The 22,763-nt window shown below is 40.1% G+C and overlaps 1 protein-coding gene across 2 annotated transcripts in view; it reads right to left on the bottom strand.

Moving 5' to 3' along the window:
* LOC131936563 (BTB/POZ domain-containing protein KCTD12) overlaps nt 1–22,321 on the bottom strand; it is a 79,356-nt gene extending 57,035 nt beyond the window's left edge. For both annotated transcript variants that reach the window (XM_059293602.1, XM_059293603.1), the window contains exons 1-2: nt 22,250–22,321; nt 7,365–8,008 (exon numbers count right to left, since the gene is read on the bottom strand). The gene's annotated coding sequence lies outside the window, so the exon portion shown is untranslated. The remainder of the gene's footprint in view (nt 1–7,364; nt 8,009–22,249) is intronic.
* Nucleotides 22,322–22,763: the final 442 nt, after the last annotated feature.

Genomic DNA, 22,763 nt, shown 5'->3' with positions numbered 1-22,763 from the left:
ACCCCCACAAGCCCGGGGTGTGTATTTATAAAAGCCTCATTATCTAGGAAATCTTGAAATCATGCAAATATGTTGCCTTCTATCAATAGATTATCTCCTTGTTTCGATGACGTCACGCCTTGGGCTATTTCTCGTTAGGTTTTCAAAATGGCGTCTTCATATAATCATTATGCGCACCTCGTGTAAACTTTATGTAAACTTTATCCAAATTGTATGTGGTCTTAGGATGAATGTCGAGACTGAAGCCGGAAGTAGTTGAACACGTGACTTGAGATAACTCTCTTGGCTGAGGTAAAAAGTAATGTAAACAAAGGTTTTTAAATAGAGGTAGCCGCTTAAGTAAGCAGCCAATTAAAGAAGTAACGAAACAGAAGAACAGTAACGAGGTAGCAGGTATAATAGGCAGCCATTTAAAGAGTTAGCAATACAAACAGGTAGCTAGTCAGGAATGTAGCCAGTCGCAGAGGTGCCTGCCAATGTAGCCATTTTGACAAAAACAGTAGCGTAGCGAGGGAGGGGGGGGGGGGGCGGGGGGACATATGTCCCCTGGCGCCGACCTTAGGGGGCGCAAAAATGGGTTGGAAAAATAAATTGAAAGGTTGAGGGGGTGGAAATCGAAAGTTTGAGGGGGGGTGCAAATGGAAATCTCGAGGGGGGGGGGGGGTGCAAATTGAAAGTTTGAAGGGGGGTGCAAATCGAAATCTTGAGGGGGGGGGGGGTGCAAATCGAAAAGTTTGTCCCCGGGCGCCGGGAAGGTTCGCTACGCCTCTGGACAAAAAACAGGAAGTGAATATTTGAAACGTAGATGTCTTTACGCGACCAGTAATACAGAAACATAAACACAATTTTAAAATTTAGTGAGCCCATTAAGTTCATGTAATCAATTATATGTCCCTAACATCTGTTCCATATTTTACTTATATATCCTCCCCAGCTCGTAACATATATACAGTATGTTACTTATATGTCCTTAGTTTCAAATATTTATATCATATGTTACTTACAAATATGTGTACAATATGTTAGTTATTTGTCTTTATCTCATAATATCTATTAAGACATAAATTATATCCCTAGCACCTAACATCTGTATCATATGTTATTTATACGTCTTTAGTTCCAAATATACATACAATATTTTAGTTATATGTCCTTAGCTCCTAACATATATACCATTTGTTAATTATATGTGCCTAGACCCTGGCATTTATATTATAGAACCTACATTACAGAAGAATACACGTACATGGAAACTAATGTTATGTGTACATGTAATTTGAGTACACACTACCAAGCCCTTATAATGTTAGTACACATCAACCGACCATAACGTTACAGATTCACCAGACATGTACACACTTCCACCGTACACACCCACACCCTTCACTCTGCGTGTACACGCTTTAAAACCAACACACAGACGCCATCAACACAACACATTTGTCTATTGCCTTCCCAACAACCAGGGGACACAACTTGTATCAATGTGAGGAAAGCGTAACGCTATCAAATTCACAATCTAATCAATACCAGGATTCTCTTGCTAGTGATCTCTCCATCTGCTCCCCCACCCCACCCCCTCGCCTCTCTGTCTCTCCGTCCATTCCCCCAACACGTTGTAAGCTACTTCGTAAAAATATTACTGTAAAACGATCTTTCTCCAGAAACGCTTATGTTTAAATACGTCATGTGCTCTGCTTAAAAAAACTTTGGCAGCGTTTTTTTTTTTAAAGGTGAAAGTCTGTGCTAGTTTTCTCCCTTGAAAAACTAATGCATGATTTATGAATCTGGATACGTTTTCTTTTAAGCCTTTATAAACAGGATTTTAAAAAGGAAACATTGATGGATTTTTAAATAACACACCAGATCTTGGAATATTTTAAACTATTTTAGTTTGGTTAAAGATTTGATTAAGGGTTAGGATTAGAGTTTGTATTAGGGTAGGTTATGGTTGTAAATATATAGTCATTTTAAATATGATAGAGGGCGTTCTACTAAGCTTAATGTATGCTAAATCTATGTATGGTGGTGGTAAGCTTATTATGTGCTAAACCTATGTATGGTGTAATGCCTGACACTTTTGTCTAGAGGTTCGCTGGCTGTTTTTTGTTGTTGTGAGCTCGTCACTGTATGTGTACAAGGATGGTTGTAATAGTGTGTAGTATGAAGTAGAAGGGCTATCATGTGTGTGTAGCATGAAGTAGAAAGATAGTTGGTCATAGTGTGTAGCATGAAATTATAAGTTAATGATATAGAATGTAGGATGAATTAAGCGGGTTGTCATGTTGTGTAGTATCAAGTAAGAAGTTCATCGTAGTGCGGTATCAATAATAAATGTTCACCACAGTACATTCGTGTATAGCGTAACGATGAACTGTCTTCAAAAATCAACTAGAGTAAGGTTTTTATAAATACATGACCACTTCGGCTATGGAACACTATTCTATTTCCCCCCCCCCCCCCACACACACACCACACCCACCCCTCTTAACGTGAGTGTCCATCTACAAGCATAAAGTGAACAGAACATCTGAAAGTAAACAACGACAGCACCGACTAACTTAATTACAGACGCACGAATAATCGTCCACAATGAAGACAATAACGCACGCACTCACCGACGCACTACCAGACGCACCAATGTGCAGCACCGGCTAAAACATTCAATCGAATCCTACCCAAGATGGACGGCACTATAAAATATGGAAAGGAAAGACGAATTCAGCGGGTCACGCTAGGGTGGCTATGATCCCGAAAGACTTACATGTATTATTGACGATTGAAATAGCGACGTGGAACGTTTACATTTGTACAAGTCTCTGACAGAATACGTAAGTAGCTTGTTTTTTTTTTTTTTTTTTTTTTTTTTTTTTTTTTAAGTATAGCTCCGTATTGAACCTGGCGGTCTATGGGCCAAGTGAAGTAGAGTTTACCTGTTTCTGTGACCTCGGAATATGAAGGGATGGTGTAGTTAGTACTGTCTTCAGCTTTCTGAGAAATAATTATCTTATTTCTTTGGTAGAGCATACGACTGCTAACCCGAAAGCCTCGAGTTCGAAACCGAGTTCAAGTTTGTAAACGTCGCTGAGTCTACCCAGCTCTAATGGATACCTGACTCATGTTAGGGAAAGTAAAATCAATTTTTAAAAAAATAAATGCTTTAGTTTTACTGTAATTTAGACAGCGTTTAGCGAAAGTTAATATTTATTTAGAGAGTGTTAATTTACCCTTGACCTTTATGTGGTGTTGACGTCATTTGGGGGCTTTTTTTATGACGCTATTGACCTCGCGGCCAACCTAATATAGCTGTGATTTCAACACATTATTTATTCATAGAACTTAGCGGCTAGGGTGAGTGATTGGAGGGGGTGGGGGATGAGGTGGGGGTGGGGCACCATTGATTACTTTAGTACCTCGAGGTGAACATACGGATCAAAGACCGGCTCGCAATAAGTAGGGAGAAGCCGGAAGCGGAAGTGGAAAGCCATAATGAAAGTGTGGAAAGAAATGCAAATAAGGGTCATGTTAAGCCCTCATTCTCCTTGACGACCCCCGCCCCTGACCCCTTTCCGGCGTTTTCATTAAGCTGAGACCGGGGGGTTTAATTTGACCCCAGGTTCCGGCCCGACATGGCTCTTTGGGCTAAATTTTCCGGACATGACTTATGATGGCTGGCCGGACATGACTTATAATGGCAGGCCGGACATGACTTATGGCTGGCCGTACATGATTTGTCATTTCTGGCCGGACATGACTTATTATGATTGGCCGAACAGACTTATGGCTGGCCGGACATGACTTATCATTTATGGCCGGACATGACTTATAATGACTGGCCGGACATGACTTATGGCTGGCCGGACATGACTTATAATGACTGGCCGGACATGACTTATGGCTGGCCGGACATGACTTATTGCTGGCCGGACATGACTTATTATGGCTGGCCGGACATGACTTATCATGACTAGCGTGTCAATGCTGACCATAAATTAACGGTCAGTAGTCATCAGTTTATCCCAGCTCCCCCCTTCCCCCCCCCCTCACACACACAATCACGTGCTCACCGTAGCTCCGAGTTTGCAAACATCCTTCCAGCTAATCCACCCTTAAAGGAACAAAGCTGATGCATACAAAGACGAGAGATAGTCTAGAATTTTGATTTGCAATAACAGATCAATGTGATAAAAATGTCACATTGATTTCTTCAGATGGTTAATCGCATGAACAAGAGTAATCGTCAACAAAGTATTTGTTTTGAATACTGTTTTCGTACATATTTGTAAATCGAATATATAAGAACAATGATTATGTATTCGTATTTTTTCGTTCTTTGAATATATGGGAAAAATCCGCAGTAAAATTATAGAAGATTTGAGAACTGAATTGATAAGTTTGTAATGAAAGTAGATATAAATCCTTTACGAAAGTATTAACCGTTTCTATTAAATAATTATCATTACGGTACGTTAAAATTTTGTAATTTAGTTTAAACTCAAAATATTTCTGACGACTAAATTAGAGCTGTTAAGAAAAGTTAAGTATGTAATCGCAACTAGTTAACTTACATATTCGTATTACAAATCAGCATATAGATTATACTAAGGCACTACATACAATTAAAAAAAAGAAATATATGCACCATTACAGCATTATCTACTGTGGTTTCCTTTGTTAAAAAGACAAAAAGCAAAATAAAAATTATCAGCTACTTTTTACTATCGTTATCTAAAGAAAAATCCATGGTAGCTACCCGGCTGGAACAAAGGTAAAGATAGATGATAGCTGGTGTTTTTTTTATTATTGTCTGATCAAAGCGTGTTTGATGGCTAGGTGTGCTTTACGTTTCAAGAACTCAGCAGTTAAGACCGGATCATTCGTTGTAAAAAATTGTGCGATACGGCTAGTTAGTTCAAAAAGTTAGTCAAACTTCAAAACACAGGGTTTTTATAAGAGCAGCTGCTCGGGGTGTAATTAGACTGTAGAGGAAGGTAAAAACCTGCACTAATTGTAGCAACAGCAATGATGTGCAGTAATTAGAGAGGATAAAACGTGTACTAAAATTGTAGCAACAGCAATGATGTGCAGTAATTAGAGAGGATAAAACGTGTACTAAAATTGTAGCAACAGCAATGATGTGCAGTAATTAGAGAGGATAAAACGTGTACTAAAATTGTAGCAACAGCAATGATGTGTAGTAATTAGAGAGGATAAATCTTGCACTAATGGTAGTAACAGCAATGATGTGCAGTAGTTAGAGAGCAGGATAAAACCTGCACTAATTGTAGCAACAGCAATGATGTGTAGTAATTAGAGAGGATGATAAAACCTGCACTAATGGTAGCAACAGCAATGATGGGCAGTGACGCAGATTGCCACTCCAGAATTGGCAGGATCAGCCACAACAGAGCCTGTGCCAACAAACAAAATGACAACATCTTAATCTCTGGGCGTACGTCCATAGTCTATTTGAGGCAAAAGGCGGCCCTCCCCCCATCCTAAACACACACAAACACAGACATACACTATATACATATATATTTATATTGTATATATATATATATATATATATATATATATATATATATATATATATATATATATATATATATATATATATATATATATATATATATATATATATATATATGTATATATATATATATATGTACATAAGCTAGCTTTTTCCAATACCAAAAACACTCTCTAGCCTATCCATCACAGTGTATACAACTATTTAATTTATTCGCTGTGTGTGGATTTCTAAGTCGTATAACTAGACATCGCGTTGTGAGGTTGAAGAGAAAAAATGATCTAAAAGTCAACTTTTTTATGTGTTGTATTATCTGAAGTTACGGTTTGTGATGATTGTGTGCCCCTGCTGTGAACAGACTCCTGAGCAGACGGGAGTCGAGCAGGCGGAATAATTGAATCAGCTCGAGCTATCATTCAGCGGTGTTGTTTTTTAACGGAAAAATATTTCAAAATATTTCATTCGAACCCCTGTATACACTTTATATTGGATTGGATGGTTTATTTCGTTAACTTCTATAAAGCGCTCGATGTTTTAAAAAATGAGAAAATGTTGTCAGTAATGGCAAATAATTGTTTGCAACATAATTGTTACAATATTTTATGAGATTGTGATAATATAATTCAACAAAACAAAAGTTACAATTAGCATTCACTCCCTCCCTCAAATACAGTCTTATAATGTTTTAATAAACCCCACCCCTCATACAATACAACATTTCTAGCACCCCCTACTCCCGAATAAACACATGACATAATTTTAAACAACACAATTAGGCAAACCTCTTCCATTGTCATATTACTAAAAAAAATGTTAATCCTTATTTTGTGTTTACATTTATTTTTCATCAGCTGTGACAACCAAGGCTATCAAAAGCTGCTGTAGCGACATTAGTTCATTACACCAACCACCCACCTCATTTAACACATAGTAAAAAAAAACATGGTAATCTAGCTCTATCCCCTTTCGTGTTACACGATACGTGAACTACCCCTTAACTACATCATCGTGCATCGACGCACCAGACGCACGTGATTCGGACTGTGTTGAGCGCATATTGCACAAGTTGTTAAGAAAAAGTTCAGTTAGTTTAAAAGCGTCGTGACCTACTTTACTCACGAGTAGTAAGAATTTAAAAATAGATAAGTAATTTTTCCGTTTTGGTATAGATCGAAGTAGCAAATGGAAGGTAATAATGCTAAAAGCGTTTGAAACTGTTTAATGATGTATCAGGCTTGGTATCTTCAGGCTAAATACACCATCGGGATTTGGCCAGTCCATTCTGATAATTATACCTAACCCAAACATAACCCTAGCTGTGCACTCACTTACCCTAGCCTTAAATCTAAAACTCCGCTAATACAAAACCTAACGGTAAACCCAACGCTAGCTTTTCAGTGTTTGGGGTTTATTTCTATCGGGTATGTGTGTAGCTGAATAAGTGGTTTGTGATGGATGAGGCGGCTCAAAGAAGAATTATTCAATTATGTTTTCTGGTGGGCTTGTTGTAATACTCCATCATGTATCTGTGGGCTTGTTGCAATACCCAATCATGTGTTCTAGTGGGCTTGTTGCAATAATCAATCGTATTTAAATATGGGCTTGTTGAAAAACGACTCAAAACATAGTTTTAGTTGTTTAACTATTTGTTAAGCAGTTCGTTAAACAATTAGTTAAACAAATCCATTAGATACGAGAAAAGAGTGAAACATCGTTTATAAAAGCCATACCGTTTAAAACGAAAATAAGAAAAATGTACATCGGAAAATATTCATTGTGAGCTGTTAAAAAACCCTTAAAGAACACGATAACACACGTTTGAAGTACTCACCTTGAGAATTTAACCAAGCTCGCTGTCAGCACGTGTTTGGAAATGCTCACTCTTATTTCAACTGTTTTTTTTTACGACAAACTAAGGCCGATAACCCGTTTAGCAACACGTAAGTATCCCAGCATGAATTTGACAGCAATGTTTACACAAGTTGTCTCCCTTACAAGACCGATAACTCCTCCTTTTGTTTTCACGGTGTCACACTTTTTTTTTCTTGTCTGATCCTAAGACAATTGAATGACGTAATTTCTCACGTGTCTGCTGACGCTTGAGTGACTCAGAAGACTCCACCGTCCCACGCAGGTGGCACCGGACTCCGCAGAAGTGTATCCGTATCGCGATGCCAACCGAGCATTGGTGCCGTCACAGAACGGAGCGGTCTGTTAATTAAACCAGAACCCACAAGATCGCTGGAGAGGTCCCTCTCCGTGGCTCCCTCTCACTCGGTGCTAAGTGCTTACACTCACTCCAGTGCTAGGTGCTCACATCTCCCTCCTCATCCGTACGAATGTGGCTCAATGCGTGCGGCGTACGGCTTTGATCATCCCCGGCCCGGGGGTGGGGGGCAGGGTATCGATGAAGGCGGCACGGCAGGACGACAAGCTCGCGAGTCCGCGCCGTCTGCTAGCCCGCGCCTGCTGCTTCTGGTGAGGGAGATAAGAAATGGGTGAATTAAAAATGCGGACGGGAAAACGTGAGAAAAATAAGAAAACAATAGCAACTTTGGACTCGGTTGTTTTTTGTGAGGGCAGGGTCAGGTTGTGTGGGCAGGGTCAGGTTGTGTGGGATTGTCAGGTTGTGTGGGTTTGTCAGGTTGTGTGGGTTTGTCAGGTTGTGTGGGGTTTGTCAGGTTGTGTGGGCAGGGTCAGTTTGTGTGGGTTTGTCAGGTTGTGTGGGTTTTTCAGGTTGTGTGGGCCGGGTCAGGTTGTGTGGGCAGGGTCAAGTTGTGTGGGCAGGGTCAGTTTGTGTGGGTTTGTCAGATTGTGTGGGTTTGTCAGGTTGTGTGGGCAGGGTCAGGTTGTGTGGGCAGGGTCAGTTTGTGTGGGCAGGGTCAGTTTGTGTGGGTTTGTCTGGTTGTGTGGGTTTGTGACTGCGTAATCTATTTAGGCTCGTGTGTTTTGTGTGTGGAGTTCAGTTTACTGTTTGTATTTATATGTGCCTGTTGAATAATGGTTCTAAGGTGTGTATCAGCCATCTGATCAAACCATGGTGCGCCAGTTACAGTGACCGCGGTATATGAACGAACAGTGTAGTATGCACTATGCCCAGTTGTCTATACTTTCCCTAACGTGAGTCCGGTACCCATCAGAGCTGGGTACTCGGGATTTGAAGTCAAGACTTTCAGGTTAGCACTTGACCACGCCGTCTCACTGACCACACCATAGCCACCTGATATTGTGTTGGCCCTTACATGGCCACCTGATACCTTGTTGGCCCTTACACGGCCATCAGCTGTTATGTTGGCCCCACCAAGGCCATCTGATAACATTTTCGCAGCAGTCCCCAGCGCCCCTCCCGGTGCGGATTGTGCGGCTTGGCTCTCGGGACCACGCCACAAAAGGTGCGTAATTAACGGGCATTCCCAAACCGCACTGCGTTTAATAATTCACAAACGCCCGACTGATTTCAAAAGTATTTATGAGTCTGTTTGTGGGTAGCCTGACACGAAGGGCGGGCAGTATGAAACAATCGATGTTTGAGATTTCATATCCACCAGTTACCAGTGATGTATAGAGCGATTGCATGTTTCTCGAATGTACAGGGAGTTAGCTTTCACGAAAGAATAAAATTAAAGTCGGCTAATTAAATGTATTTATTTTTAAATCCAAGGATAATTATATGTTTATTAATACATTATGTAAGTTAATCTAATTACATTTGTTTAAAAGGTTAAAATAGAGAAGGAAGTTACCCCCAAAGGTAACAGTCTTAGAGGTCGTTATAACAGTAGCAGGGGTCATCATTACAATAGCAGGGGTCATCATTACAAAAGCAGGGAGTCATAATTAAAAACAGACAGGGGTCATCATTAAAACAGGGGTCATCATTACAATAGCAGGGGCCATCATTACAATAGCAGGGGTTATCATTACAATAACAGGGGTTATCATTACAATAGCAGGGGCCATCATTACAATAGCAGGGGTCAAAATTACAATAGCAGGGGTCATCATAAAAAAAACAAGGGTCATCATTACAATAGCAGGGGTCAAAATAAAAATAGCAGGGGGTCATCATCAAAAAACAAGGGTCGTCATTACAATAGCGGGGGTCATCATAAAAATAATAGGGTTCCTTAAATCAATAGCAGGGGTTAAATCACCCCAACAGCGGACGAAATCTGCCTCCGCTTGCAACAGCCGCTCTCACGTTGGCTACAATTATAAATATTCATCAGCTATTTTTACCGCCTCTGAGATTTTTTTTTTTACTTTTGATTGAAAATTTAAGCTATGACGTCAGGTAAAAAAGTTTTCAGACTCTGGACAATGAAGTAAAAAATTATTTTTCTGATTGAATGTTAACATAAGGATATGGGCGATTCGTGTGCACAATTTACAGACAGAATGTTAATATATAAATGCATAAGATGCAGGTCAGCTTTTGTATTTGAAATGTTTGTGTTAATAATAGGATGCATCAATATAAGTAAGCTTTAAATAAGAAAATAGTCGGTAAAACAAGGTTTCATATATTGATAAACTCAAGAATGTAGCCAGGTTTTAGAGGATAGGGAAGACAGGAGTGTTAAAAACGGCGTTAACATTTCAGTTACTTATAATAAACTGTAGACCAATGTTTCTTTTAATTGCAACGTGGTTTTCATTTGTAGCTAATAAATACATGAAAAGAGCGCAGCTTTACCAAATAAAGTTCTCTGGGGGAGGGGTCGCTCCCTCTGCTCCCTTGCTGCGCACGCCTCTGGTAAACTATTTAGATTGTGACGTCTGCAATTGATGGTTTACGTTACAGTCAAGTAGCTATACAGTTCAAGTAATATTTCAATTATCGCTGGTATTAAATTCGGTTTATAGACATTTTGTAGACATTTTTATAGACACTATTAAAAAGAATGGTGGCGTTTATAGAGCAGTACTTTTTAATGCACTGAAAAACTTCCTATGCTCTATAAATATTTTTTTCTATGGTAAGACTTAGATTTTTTTTAACTACTTAAAAAAACAAAACAGCGGTAGATATTTTTACCAGATATATTTTCTTTTGTTATCAGGTAATTTGCTGAATGTCATTAAAACAGAGGAAGATTTTTGTAAGGTAAAGACAGCACTTTTATAAAGAATAGGTGTATCGATATTATTTTTTCCTGCAAGCCTTCTATATTCAATAAAATATGTAGGGCTGAGGATCGATCCCTTAAAGTGCTAATGAGAACCATGCAATTAGTATAATTAGACAAGCACTGTTAAAAGACCAAAGGTGTATAGAAAAAACACTTTAGAAAATCGATATTAAGGTGTATGTCTTTTTAAAAATGTTTTAGTAAAAATCAATGTTTCATTCAACCGTACATTACTGTCTGGCGAAATCTTAGCAGCTAGCTGCGCGCGCATTCTTGCACCTGTCACCCCCCTACCCCACAGCAGTAGCTGCTCACACATCCCCCACACCACACACTAAACACGGCTTGATTACACAACCTTAATATACAAACACCAAACAGTCGTTTAGCATCACGATCCGTATAAACCCATTCTACCCCCACTCCTTTATCACACAACTCTCACACAACAACATCAACACCTGCCCCATCTCCCACACAACACACCCACACACCCTACACCACACCACACCCCCACAACCTACACCACACCACCACAACCTACACCACACCCCCACAACCTACACTACACCCCCACAACCTACACTACACCCCCACAACCTACACCACACCACCACAACCTACACCACACCACCACAACCTACACTACACCCCCACAACCTACACTACACCCCCACAACCTACAACACACCCCCACACCCTACACCACACCACCAGTTATCGTCCGTGATTTTTCTTATTGCCGATCAATGGACCAGAAATATCCCGTCAATATTTCTCCCGTCGGGGGAGGGGTGAGGGTGGGAGGGTGGGGGGGGGGGGGTGAGGGTGGGGGGGGGGGGGACCGGGACGGATGATAATAATTTCACGAGGGCGCACGAGGGCGCACATCCTCCTCTGGCCCGGAGCTTATATGAAGCTCCAGCTTGATGGCTAATGACAGACATGGGTAGTGATGAGCTTAATGACGTAGGGTGGAGATGGATGGAGCTTCTCGAGGCTGGGGCGTTGGGGGGGGGGGGGGGGGGGGAGGGGGGGGGGAATTGCAGCTTGACTTAAAAATATAGTCCTCTGTTATCTTATTTTTAAAGTTGAGTAATCGGATAGTGTTTGCTTTTTCAGTACGAGTTTTAGTTTGCTTTTGTAAATATTATTCTAGTTTAAACTATTACAAGCTGTCTTTCCTATCTATATTATTAAAATAATCAGGTTATTTTCTGGCAAAGCGCTGTTTTTTATGCAACATATAGGCAGGTCCGCCTATTTATGCTATTTATTGTTGACGATCTCAGTGCTGAAAGGTTTTAAAATAAAAACATATACGTCTATATCATGGTCTATAGAAGTGTGTTACGTGTCATATAGATGATTTTGTTTTTCGTTTAAAAAATTGGTCTTGCTGCTGATATTAACTGTCTGGTTTATGTTTTTTAAAGTTTTTGCGAGGAATTTTTTGTTTCAGCCTGCAACTTTAGCACCACGCACAGGTAGCCAGTGTTTATTTTTGGCCTGGATGTGACGTAATCCAAGGTCACACAGGTCTAACGCGCGCCAAATAGGCAGTTTAGAGCCAACAAATGTATTAAAAAGCTATTCAAAAACGTTTTCTGCACTGTACCGGGCACATAACTCATTATGGGGGACAGATGGTTCACATTCAAGATCATTTTATCTACATAAAAAACATATGGGGGAATTTTTTTGTTTAGAGTTGTCCATTGTAAAACATACGGGGACAAGGCTTTAGGGATAATTACAGTAAAACATACGGGGATAAGACTTAAGGGATATTTACAGTAAAACATATGGGGACAAGACTTTAGGGATATTAACAGTAAAACATATGGGGACAAGACTTTAGGAATGACAATAACCTAACGTATTTGGGGATGAAGGGGGGGGGGGGGCTTAGAAATTAGATGCAGTACTTTATTTTCCTTGACGACTGTAAACCCCTTACCACTAGCGTCACAACAAATGGTGGGCTGATGGCCACAGTCAACAAATGGTGGGCTGATGGCCACAGTCCAACAAATGGTGGGCTGATGGCCACAGTCCAACAAATGGTGGGCTGATGGCCACAGTCCAACAAATGGTGGGCTGATGGCCACAGTCCAACAAATGGTGGGCTGATGGCCACAGTCCAACAAATGGTGGGCTGATGGCCACAGTCCAACAATTGGTGGGCTGATGGTCACAGTCCAACAAATGGTGGGCTGATGGTCACAGTCCAACAAATGGTGGGCTGATGGCCACAGTCCAACAAATGGTGGGCTGATGGCCACAGTCCAACAAATGGTGGGCTGATGGCCACAGTCCAACAAATTTTGGGCTGATGGCCACAGTCCAACAAATGGTGGGCTGATGGTCACAGTCCAACAAATGGTGGGCTGATGGCCACAGTCCAACAAATGGTGGGCTGATGGCCACAGTCCAACAAATGGTGGGCTGATGGCCACAGTCCAACAAATGGTGGGCTGATGGCCACAGTCCAACAAATGGTGGGCTGATGGCCACAGTCCAACAAATGGTGGGCTGATGGCCACAGTCCAACAAATGGTGGGCTGATCACAGTCCAACAAATGGTGGGCTGATGGCCACAGTCCAACAAATGGTGGGCTGATCACAGTCCAACAAATGGTGGGCTGATGGCCACAGTCCAACAAATGGTGGGCTGATCACAGTCCAACAAATGGTGGGCTGATCACAGTCCAACAAATGGTGGGCTGATGGCCACAGTCCAACAAATGGTGGGCTGATCACAGTCCAACAAATGGTGGGCTGATGGCCACAGTCCAACAAATGGTGGGCTGATGGCCACAGTCCAACAAATGGTGGGCTGATGGCCACAGTCCAACAAATGGTGGGCTGATGGTCACAGTCCATCAAATGGTGGGCTGATGGCCACAGTCCAACAAATGGTGGGCTGATGGCCACAGTCCAACAAATGGTGGGCTGATGGCCACAGTCCAACAAATGGTGGGCTGATGGCCACAGTCCAACAAATGGTGGGCTGATGGCCACAGTCCAACAATTGGTGGGCTGATGGCCACAGTCCAACAAATGGTGGGCTGATGGCCACAGTCCAACAATTGGTGGGCTGATGGCCACAGTCCAACAATTGGTGGGCTGATGGCCACAGTCCAACAAATGGTGGGCTGATGGCCAAAGTCCAACAAATGGTGGGCTGAAGGCCACAGTCCAACAAATGGTGGGCTGATGGCCACAGTCCAACAAACGGTGGGCTGATGGCCACAGTCCAACAATTGGTGGGCTGATGGCCACAGTCCAACAAACGGTGGGCTGATCACAGTCCAACAAATGGTGGGCTGATGGCCACAGTCCAACAAATGGTGGGCTGATGGCCACAGTCCAACAAATGGTGGGCTGATGGCCACAGTCCAACAAATGGTGGGCTGATGGCCAAAGTCCAACAAATGGTGGGCTGAAGGCCACAGTCCAACAAATGGTGGGCTGATGGTCACAGTCCAACAAATGGTGGGCTGATGGCCACAGTCCAACAAATGGTGGGCTGATGGCCACAGTCCAACAAATGGTGGGCTGATGGCCACAGTCCAACAAATGGTGGGCTGATGGCCACAGTCCAACAAACGGTGGGCTGATGGCCACAGTCCAACAAATGGTGGGCTGATCACAGTCCAACAAATGGTGGGCTGATCACAGTCCAACAAATGGTGGGCTGATGGCCACAGTCCAACAAATGGTGGGCTGATCACAGTCCAACAAATGGTGGGCTGATGGCCACAGTCCAACAAATGGTGGGCTGATGGCCACAGTCCAACAAATGGTGGGCTGATGGCCACAGTCCAACAAATGGTGGGCTGATCACAGTCCAACAAATGGTGGGCTGATCACAGTCCAACAAATGGTGGGCTGATGGCCACAGTCCAACAAATGGTGGGCTGATGGCCACAGTCCAACAAATGGTGGGCTGATCACAGTCCAACAAATGGTGGGCTGATGGCCACAGTCCAACAAATGGTGGGCTGATGGCCACAGTCCAACAAATGGTGGGCTGATGGCCACAGTCAAACAAATGGTGGGGTGATGGCCACAGTCAAACAAATGGTGGGCTGAAGGCCACAGGTCAAGAGGTTATGTTGACAGCTGTACTGGCTTGAGAATATACGGCAACTAGATGTAAAAGACCTAATCTAACTAAAGATAACAGGTTTTGCATTTTTTATATTTTTAATATAATTGTCCCCCTTGACAACCCATCCCAGTACTTGAATCCTGAAACTCTATGTACTTTCTCTGCATTAGGGTTATATTTCACACCGTACACTCCGGTTAGTGGAGTCTGCAACTAACCGAAATCGTTAAATTTGTCAATATTTTAAAACGGTTTAATAAAGTATCGTATTCGTGTTGTTTTTACTCTACCGGTATCGCCGTTCTAGTCATAGTTAGGACTAGTGTTAATGAAGAAATCAAACTTTAATTCAAAGTTATGGGTTTGAGGTCAGGCCTGGAGATTAGTTAGGCTTAGGTTAAGAGTAAGGTTTAGCGTGTGATGCTCTTTTTAAAAATGTCTCGGGCATGAACTATCGTCGAATTTGTTTTTTTTTTTAAATCACATTTGGTTATTTTTTTTTTCCTGCTTTTTGTCATATTCGTGGTATTTGGACATTGGGTGCCCCTACCAGGAAATGCAGTAAAACTGGAGTAGTTTAAATATAAAGAACTAGATTAATGCGGGGCAGTCGGTGTTTTATTTTTTGAACACCTCTATTTGTTGAAAATTGAGTGATTAGACCAGGGGAGAAAATGCTTTTAGACTTGGAAGAGTTGCCGTGAAACCACGTGACAGCTCGTCTGGCCATCGTGTCAATGCGGCCAGGATAGAAGTGGCCACGGTGTCATTTAGGCGGCCACGGTGTCATTTAGGTGGCCAGCGTGATGGGACGGACTCTGGGCCAACGTGTCACTTTGTTGGCCAAGTTGGACGCGCTGTCCGGGCCAGCAGTTAGGGGCCACTCGAGCAGCGTTGGACTAAGTTAATGGAACTCTGGCACTCGGTTACACCGTCACATACGAGGGGTCTGGCACTCGGTTACACCGTCACATACGAGGGGTCTGGCACTCTGGCATTTATTCGCCATGAGAAAAATTCATGGGGTAGGGTAGGGGAAGGTTAAAAAAATTCAATTTTTTAAATATTTTTTTTCTGTGAACCTAAACAATGTCTATTGAAGTGTTTTTTTTTTTTAAACGTTGTGTGTGCAGGGGTGGCGAGGTGTAAATCAGACACAGTACTGTTAGTGTCAGCGGTGCTAAAGGCCGCTAGTATCTGTACCAAACATGCGTCAAGTTGGTTTCAACTTCGCACTAAGTGTCGACTGTTCGGGACACCAGGGGCCATAACTGTCACAGTTGTCAATATTTCAAGACCGGTAACTCTTTGAAAAAATACAAAAATGGTTTTGTATGTACAAACATAGTTTAATTTTTTCTTGATTTATCTTTCGCTTTATAATCTTTAACCATAAAAAGTAAGTTTAGTGTATATTTAAAATTTTTTGTCTAAACTTTACAACAAACTTTATTATCTTACACATATAATTTTTTTAAAAGTACTCCAACTAAACAATACGAAATGCTAATAGTTTATGTTAAGTACTTTTTTACTTATTGAGTTGGATTTACTCTTTTAACGAAAAATTAAAAAATTATTATAAAAAATCAGACTAAACATAAACAACAAAACTTTTCGTATCTATTCCTGTCCATGGGTGGTTACAATTGTACTTTTGACACCGCAGCTAAGGACTGAGCACAGTAAACTAAGCAGTCAAGAGAAACCTAGTTTGCACACCTTATTTTAGTCTAGTTCTTATGCCATTTTATTTTCTCCCTTTGATTATTATATATGCAATTGATGTTCATGTCTTTGATGCAGTGTAAAATCTATCAAATAAATTATTATTACTGATTAAAATGTTTAAAACAATTGAATTAATTTAAAAAAAACTGTTTGAAAGGGAAGAGTGTTTGCTTTTACGTGTCTCATTGTAACAACATAACTTTTCCGATTGCTTAAAATTTGTATCATTTTAATTCTCTGTAATCCTAAGTTCATTTCAGCTCTACTTAAAAACCCAACGTGTCACTTTCTGGGCCAATTTGGATGTGCTGTCAGGGCCAGCAGTTAGGGGCCACTCGAGCAGCGTTGGACTAAGTTAATGGAACTCTGGCACTCGGTTATACCGTCACATACAGGGGTCTGGCACTCTGGCATTTATTCGCCACGAGAAGAATTCACGGGGTAGGGGTAGGAGAAGGTTAAAAAAATTCTAATTTTTAAATATTTGTTTTTGTCTGTGAACCTAAACAATGTCTATTGAGGTGTTTTTTAAACGTTGTGTGTGCAGGGGTGGCGAGGTGTAAATCAGACACAGGGCTGTTAGTGTCAGCGGTGCTAAAGGCCGCTAGTATCTGTACCAAACATACGTCAAGTTGGTTTCAACTTCGCTAAAGTGGCGACTGTTCGGGACACCAGGGGCCATAACTGTCACAGTTGTCAATATTTCAAGACCGGTAACTCTTTGAAAAAATACAAAAATAGTTTTGTATGTACAAACATAGTTTTATTTTCTTCTTGCTTTACCTTTCGCTTTAAAATCATTAACCATGAAAAATTAGTTTATTGCATATTTAAAAATTATAATCAAAACTTTACAAAAGACTTTATTATCTTACATATATAAGTTTTAAAAAACTGCTCCAACAGAACAATACAAAATGGTAGGAATTTGCGTTAAGTACTGTCTTGTACATTACTTCAATAGGTCTTTGGTGATTAAAGTAAATACAGTTTTTTTTGGAATATTGAAAAACAAGCAATAAAATAAAAGCCTGGCATAATTTTAGTCGGTAGTCTAAACTGAAATTAACTATTGATTGCAGACTTCTGAAGTGAGTATGTCATGAAAGAACTTTTAATTGTAAGCTCTATGCCGCAAATTTTACAAAAATATCTCAATAAATAAAAAAGTTATGCGACTTTAAAAAAAGCAAAATTTGGTAAAAAACTGATTTTCAAAAAGTGCCATTTTTGAGAACCCATATTTTCTAAACTAAATAACATAGAAGTGTAGAAATTGGTAAAGTTACTGCAAAGTTTGTAATATATATGCCCAATTTTTTTCAGTCATCTAAAATGAGTCTTTCTAAGGTAAAAAAAATAATTGAAAGTGACAAACATGCGTTTTGGTCACTTTTATTTTCATAAAAAAAATTCAATTTTTTTTTTTTTTGCTTTGGACATAGAATAACTCTAAAACTATTGTGTTGGTAACATTAACAGGAAGAATGTGTTCATTATTTTAAAAAATCACATGAGTTAAAATATATTTTTAAAAAAAAATGCCACAGTTATCTAGTGCAGGAGAAACAGAATCAAAATTTAGTGGAGTAATATAATGTAATCTAATAAAGACGTGATGCCTACAAGTGATGCAGCAGTTGATGCTACATTCAAACCTATCGGGTTGATAACTGCTTTGGGGGAACAGTTTTTAAAACCACAACTCCACATCTTTGTATGTCTTGTTTCCCTCAACCTTGATCTTGTGGAGCATCAAGAGTAAGTGATATGTTTTGGGAACTGTAGGGGGGGGGCTTGGCCTTCTTCCCTTCCCTTTAAAGGAAAGTTCTGGGTAGGCCACCATAAATGTCTCCAGCTATGGAATAAATAATTTATTTAGGGATTAATAAAATATATTTAAATTTACCTCTAGCCTATTGTGTAGGCCTACTATTTGTCCTATGACTATAACTGGAAACATATGAAAACGCCTGAAAACACCTTTTTGTTAAAAGTAATGTATACTTGATAGTATATTTTTAATATTCATTCTATTGAATGAAATATTCGTTGTTTGTGCCACAATGATTGAGATATCCAATGATGAAGGTGCCATACTGTGGTTCTCAACATCCTATAGGACAACTTAACTGTACTTCATTGTTACTATATGCATATAAAATAAATAAATTATGAGAAATACTACTATTACTACTTACACTTACAACTAATATAACATTTAAAACTTAGTCACAACATGTACAATCTTAATAAATTACCATCTAAAAATTGATCTGGTACATTTTATTAAGGAGACTGGCGCAGACCATTTCACATTATTCAGCAGGGGAATCAGAATCAGAGTGCACAACAGAAAATAAAAAATTAATCACATTAGTCCTTAAAAATTAGTGTCTTTTGTTTTTAAATAAATTAATAAAAATGTAGAGTTATTATAATTATAAATTTCTTTTGTGTTTCATTAATATTTTATAAGTATTTAACCTTCGTTCCCTGTAAATAATTGAGTTATTCCACATAGTAACCAGGATTGTCTGGTGGCCATTTTGAATTTGTCGATTCATAATTTTGACGTGATAGTCCAGATAAACTGTAGTAATACGACCCTATCATTAATCCCATTAGATAGATTTTAAAGAATTAGTAAACACTAGCATCTAATAGTTAAGTGCATCCATATTTTAAGTCCCTAGAATGTCCTGATTTAAATAGCTTCACGTCTAAACACACCCTGTGTACAAGCGTAGTTCACACGCTAGAAACCGTGGACTAGTAGAGTTCAAATTTACATTAATAACGTGTACTAATTAAACCAAACTGACATTCAAACTTAAAATTCATTTATTAAAATGGAAATGAAACTTTAAAATTATACTTACAACTTGTTTGAAGGCTCTAGCAAGGTTAAAATCCGTTTGGCATCATCGGTCGTCAACCTTTAAAACCGTTCGGCGAGCTACTAATTCGGGGCTGAAAGTTGACTCAAGGGTTATATGTTTGATGAGGGCACGGCTTTGCGACAGTAAATCAGAAATACTTGAATTTACAACACAAAGTAGTTATAAAAGCGAACTTTACATCGGTGTAAAAATTGAAACAGAATTAGTTTGTTTTCGTGTATATATCGTCATTTAAATTTTAAAAACTGATTTTTAAAAAGGAAATAAGCAAGTTATTTTTTTCAATTTATACGTCCAACGATAGACTAGAATTCGCTCTTTAAAATGACATTAAGATTATGCTTCTACGATGCTTCATCGCGAAGCCGCAACTAAATGAAACAGTGTGGGGTCGATCGGTACTCGCAAAACGGTGAAATTTGTTGACGTAACTGATACTTTTCAAACAAATATAAAACACATTCAAACATGTGTTACAGATATAAAAATACCAGATTACGACAGATAAAGACTTAAACTTTATTGACATATAATTTTTATTCTTATAGGACAACTCGAAGTAGTGAAATTTATTTTTTGAAAACCGCAAAAACTGACCCTAAAACGCACTTTTTCGCCAGTTTGGACTACCTAATTTTAGAAGAGTTAAAACCTAATGACCGGTTCTACCATCTTTGAGAGCTGCTATGTGCGTGGAGCCTGGCACGCTCGTCATGAGCACACACGCATGACGTACTCACGTCCAGAATCCAGTCCCGGCATGCCCTGCACGTTCGTCCCCTCAAACTTCTCCTTTAATCAGCTCACACATTGTTGTTGTAAGATCTGGTCGATGTACGCACGTGTAGGACGAGGGAGTCCAACAAAAAAGGTCGATGTACGCACGTGTAGGACGAGGGAGTCCAACAAAAAAGGTCGATGTACGCACGTGTAGGACGAGGGAGTCCAACAAAAAAAAGGTCGATGTACGCACGTGTAGGATGAGGGAGTCCAACAAAAAAAGGTCGATGTACGCACGTGTAGGACGAGGGAGTCCAACAAAAAAAAGGTCGATGTACGCACGTGTAGGATGAGGGAGTCCAACAAAAAAAGGTCGATGTACGCACGTGTAGGACGAGGGAGTCCAACAAAAAAAGGTCGATGTACGCACGTGTAGGACGAGGGAGTCCAACAAAAAAAGGTCGATGTACGCACGTGTAGGACGAGGGAGTCCAACAAAAAAAGGTCGATGTACGCACGTGTAGGACGAGGGAGTCCAACAAAAAAAAAATTCAACGATGCAGACATGCCGGTTTTGTTGAAATTGGAAAACCTGTCTTTATGGGACGTCACAAGCTTTGGTATATATATATATATATATATATATATATATATATATATATATATATATATATATATATATATATATATATATATATATATATATATATATATATATATATATATATATCGCTTGACACGTTGTTACGTAACACTGTATGATGTCACTTAATATGTTTCTAACAATATTCATCAACTTAATCCGGTTTCAAGATGGCAAAAGTTGGACAAAACTCATCTCATAAAACCCGATGAAAATAACGGCTACATTTCAATAGAAGTAGTCAGACAACCAAATACCCACTCACTCACGACAGCACGCAAACACACACACCCACTCACACACCCACACACTCACACACCCATTCTCACACACACTCACACACACACACTCACACACACACACACACACTCACACACCCACTCACTCACCCACTCACTCACCTACTCACACACACACACACTCTGAACCTTAGTTACATTGTGATAGAGGCAGTCAGACCACCAAACCCTCCCTCCCCCTCCCCATCTGATCATCTGAAAGAACGCTAGTCTTACTCCCGCCCTATGCCCGAACAAAACATCATCTACTCCCTACTGAGACACAAATGATGACTCTCTGATGTGTAAGCGGGGGTACCTTCGGTTTTTGTCTGATAACAAACTTTAGTCATGTTCACTACTACAAACAGGGCTGTCTTGGTCATGTTCACTACTACAAACAGGGCTGTCTTGGTCATGTTCACTACTACACCTACCCTCCCCTAGCTATACCTCTGCTACAAACAGGGCTGTCTTGGTCATGTTCACTACTACAAACAGGGCTGTCTTGGTCATGTTCAATACTACAAACAGGGCTGTCTTGGTCATGTTCACTACTACAAACTGGGCTGTCTTGGTCATGTTCACTACTACACCTACCCTCTCCTAGCTACGCCGCTGCTACAAACAGGGCTGTCTTAATGATGATTAGTACAGGGCTGTCCATATGATGTTTGGTGCTACTTATACGGCCCAACCAACACATTCTTTAATTAATAGATCAATACACTCCCCCTTGCAACCCCTCTTGTGTTTATAATGACAAATATCTAAGGAACATGTTTGAAAATAAAAGACAAATGCATCACGTGATAAACGGTTTTCAATAGAAAATGGAAAATATTTTTTTTAAATAATTATAATATTTATAATTATTTTTTTTTTGGTGTCTTCTTTTTTCTGGTTGGGGGGGGGGGGGGAGGGGGGGGGGGGGTTAATCGTTTAGTTTGCCATACTGCGCAGCTGATTATAATTTAATTACATTCATTATTTTAAATCTTTAGAAAAATTTAAAATACACTTAAATCCGTTTTAATGTTACATAGACTCAGATCGAGTATAACCCTAACCTTAACCATTATTTTGATAAATAGAATAATCTTTTTCTTAATTACTATAAAGAAAAATAGAATTAGCCTGATCGCTTGACAAATCACTTTTGACCTCGATATATACGGCAAAACAGAATTACCTGTGAAAAATCCAAATCTCAAGAACTTTCAGCTCCAAACTGTGATTTCCAGCGATTGAACCAGTTGACACTTTAACCCCAACCACTCAATGAACCAGTTTATAACCACCGATTTGAAAAGTTGAGAGAATGTTCCCGAAGATGTTGATAACACCGCGCAGTTCGTGTTTTGTATCCACGCTGTTCCCCACCAACAAACCACCCACCTGTCGCGTGTAGAGCTCCCAACACACCTGACAGGTTCTCACTTTCACACGATGCCACAGACACGCGGGTACACATGAATGTTCCAGAACAGCAGAGTTCTAGAATCTAACCCCGCCATGTAACTTACCTTAACTGTGGTTACCTGTGGTTACCTGTGGTTAACTGTGGTTACCTGTAATTACCAGTGGTTACCTAGGGTTGACTGCGGTTACCTACGTTTACCTGGGGTTACCTGTGGCTATCTGTTGTTACCTGTAGTTATCTGTTGTTACCTGTGGTTATCTTGGGTTACCTAGGGTTACCTGTA

Source organism: Physella acuta, unplaced genomic scaffold (genome assembly GCF_028476545.2).
Source record: "Physella acuta isolate Inbredline_101_S28 unplaced genomic scaffold, ASM2847654v3 ptg000180l, whole genome shotgun sequence".
Classification (NCBI taxonomy): Eukaryota; Metazoa; Mollusca; class Gastropoda; family Physidae; genus Physella; species Physella acuta.
This window is presented reverse-complemented; position numbering and strand designations above follow the sequence as displayed.